Below are 3,324 nucleotides of genomic sequence, written 5' to 3'. Positions count from 1 at the left end.
TCTGTCCCATGCAAATTATAATCAAGGGCTGGGGTGAGAGGTATGAAATGGGAAGAACCATGGTAAGAGCGGGAGTGTGTTCTGTTGACAGGAAAACCTTTAGGAACCATCCCATATTCAGTGACCAGTACAGTGAAAATAAAAGCCAAGGAGAATAATTTTATTATCACCAGAGCTATGATGAATTGCTTTAATAGTAAATATATATTACTAGAGTTTATGTAATATGATGTAGTTATATAACATATACTACTTTGTCAATCAAAATTAACAATATCAAAGCCATGAGAACAATAACAATGACCTCTGTATATACTATGGATTAAAGAACTGACTCAAATTACTCCAGTTAGTTTTACTGGCTTCAAATATTTACAATTATTATAAGAAATTTGTCTGTTTGTTTATATAAACACAAACATCTACATACTCATCTACATAGCTACATATTTACTTATGCATCTACACACTTATATGACCCTTGAAGTTCTATGTATGTATCTGTATCTGTGTCTGTACCTGTCATTTTACACGTCAAAAGTACTATGTTACAAAGATCTGGCCAGCTCCTACATTGCATACCCATAATATTGAGAAATTTCCATATCGGTTTCCCTGTGAAGGAAAAGCTGTAGTTTCCCAGGAGAGCTACACTTGGCAGCATTCTCACGCTCCTGTTGGGCCCTCCTCTTCATGGTCTCCCTCTCTGGCCTCTGCTCTTTTGTGATGGGCTGTGAGATGACTGGTCCCAGAATGTCGACTTTCTTCCATGGAATTGATTGGCAGCTGAAGTCTTTCAGTCGATGTTGGGTTTGAGGTTTGTGTGGTGATGGTGCCTTGTTCCTGGCAGAAGAAATAAGCTCTCTCTGGAATGAAGTATGAGAGGATGCTCTGTAGGGTACAGGCCTCATGTGGGCCAACTGAGGCTTAGCACTAGACTGACTGGTGTTGGCTCCATTAGGTTGTGTAGCACTGGAGGAAATTGGAGGAGCTGACTTGGCAGAAGCCATCAGAGATGTGCTGACAGGAGCTGGTTGGAATGGATGAGCTGAGTGGGGATGAAGCCTCACAGGGTGAGCTGCAGTGGGCCTGTGTGAAGCCAGGGAGAAAGGCTTTCTAGAAGCAGGCCTGGCTTGAGGCTGGCCCAGCGTTGGAAAAGACAAAGGTACTAACCTGACCTTCCCAGTCAGGGGCAGGTCGTACTGGGATGGAGATGTACACTCCTTGTGAGCACTGATTTTTGCTCTCTGGGCTTTGGCTGGGATTCTGTCAGGATCCCGGCCCTCAGGTGGCATATTCAGCAGTGCTGGGGTGGCTGGGCCTGGGCCTGGGCCTAGGCCTAGATCTTTGATGTTGGTGGAGTTTCGCAGACCCCCGAAGGAAGAGATGCCAGTTTTCTTCTCACTCTTCTTCCCGAGTGGGTGGAAGACCTGCACGGACTCCAGCATGTGCATGCCAAGTTTGGTTCGAGGCTTCTTGAAGCTGTTTTGACTGAGCTCAAGTGGGTTCCTCTTCCTCTTGGTCTTGGGGATGGTGGGCTTCTCTTCTGCTTTGACTCTGTTCCTTGACTCCTTAAGCTCCACTGTTTTCTTGGAGTTGTTCTCTGGTCCACTTGGTCTTTCTTGCCCCTGTCTTCTACCTCTGCTGTGCCTGCTGGGTGCCTCTTTGGGAGCTTTGACCTCCAGATGCTTTGAGATGCTGTCAATAGCTCTTTCCTTGTCCTTTGCACAGCCCCCACTCCCCTCTCCCCTGACCAGGTCCTGGTGCTGGATTTTGGCCTGAGGAGCTCCATCAAGAAGGTCAGAGGCTTTTAGGTCATTCTTTGTCACCTTTTCAGAGGAGGTGCTCATGACTCTCCAGCTCTGAAGGGGAGGGCACCGGTCTATGTCTTTGAGGGTTTTGAAGAATTGGGGAAGGTGATCACCTGCTCCCAGTGTAGTGAGGTCCTCAAAGTTGTTTCTGGATCCAGTCTCATTCTCCAGCTTCTCTTGCTCTTCTAGACCCACACTGATGCCTTCCATGCTGGCATTGTCAGAAGCAGACTTCGGTCTTAGACTTCTTGTATCAGTGCAGTCAGGGTGCACTAAAAGAAGGTGTGATGGTCCTTGGTTTTCTTTAGTGCCCTCATAGGCATCCCGAGGCATTGACAGCTCAGCTTTCATCTCAAGCATGTTTTCATTCTCTTGTTCCAGGCTTGGAGCTAGAGGCAAGGTCAGCAATTCTGAAGAACTGTACACGGGGCCTGTTAATAACCTGTCCCCATTGACAGGTGGTGTCCTCACCTGGAGAACCTCAGTGGAAATATTGCAGAGTTCTGGACTCTGCAACACACTGACTGTCTGGACGAAGGGTAGCAATCTTTGGGAACTCTCCATGTCCACCACTGGAAAAGAGTCAAGGAAGAAATCAGTGCTGATGAGTGAGATGCTCCCCACCCCACCCCCATTTCATAGCACTACAGCACTCTGCCTCTGCAGGAGGGTAGGCTATTCCTATGAGCTGTGCTTGAGCATCCGGGACAGCAGCTCTTTTGACAGACAGATGGTGACTGCTCTGTTTTTGCTGCCCATGCCATGTCAGGTTTTCTCAGATACTTTTGTGTTCCTTCGGGTTTGTGTGGTACTTGAGGCTTAGAGTCTATGGTTAGGCTACAAAATTTTCTTGATATATGCTCCTCACTTGCCTTCCCCTTTTCCAATGATACAGTGATTCCCATCCTTGAGGCTTTGCTATTAGGTAGGTTGTCTGGGCCATAATTTTTAAGAAACTACCTGACTCTGACAACTTCCTTCAGTTTAAGGCATTGCTCCAAACCCCAGACGCTTGGCTTTTTATGTGGGATTAGGTATCCAAAGCTAGCTGGGCCCTCCTTTGAGAAAAGCATTTGAACAAAAGAGCTTTCTTCCAGCCTTGTATCACACAGACCTCTTGTAAGCGATATGCAAATTGACATAAGAAAATGAAATATTTGGGCTTGGTTATGATTCTCCATTAGAGAAAACATCTGCATGATCTTATAATGTTGTCAATTGGTCACCTCTGAAGTACTACATCAGAAGGAAAAAGAAGATAAGTAGCCTTGGCTACCTTAGCAATGGTACATGGTCTGCACCCTACTCTCTCTATAATTTTAACTGTAAGAAAATGCCAGGACAGGGGCTGGGATCTGGGAGGAATTCTTCCTCCAGGACAGATTCTGAGTTGCATTGCTCTGGAGAGAGAATTCAACTGACAGAAAAATTCCATGTTACCAAAACAAAAAGTCCTCATTGTCATCTCTACCCAGAGCAGTAGTTCAAGGAGTCAGTGACAGTGTGCAGGGAT

At 46.1% G+C, this 3,324-nt stretch overlaps 1 pseudogene; it reads right to left on the bottom strand.

Moving 5' to 3' along the window:
- Window positions 1-443: 443 nt before the first annotated feature.
- Window positions 444-2,383, bottom strand: LOC110288040 (uncharacterized protein C2orf78 homolog pseudogene; annotated as a pseudogene).
- Between the last annotated feature and the right edge of the window lie 941 nt (window positions 2,384-3,324).

Source organism: Mus caroli, unplaced genomic scaffold, assembly GCF_978045245.1.
Source record: "Mus caroli unplaced genomic scaffold, Mus_caroli_1 scaffold_8, whole genome shotgun sequence".
NCBI classification, from domain to species: Eukaryota; Metazoa; Chordata; class Mammalia; order Rodentia; family Muridae; genus Mus; species Mus caroli.
The sequence above is the reverse complement of the archived record's forward strand: the minus strand, read 5'-3'. Positions and strand labels throughout refer to the sequence as shown.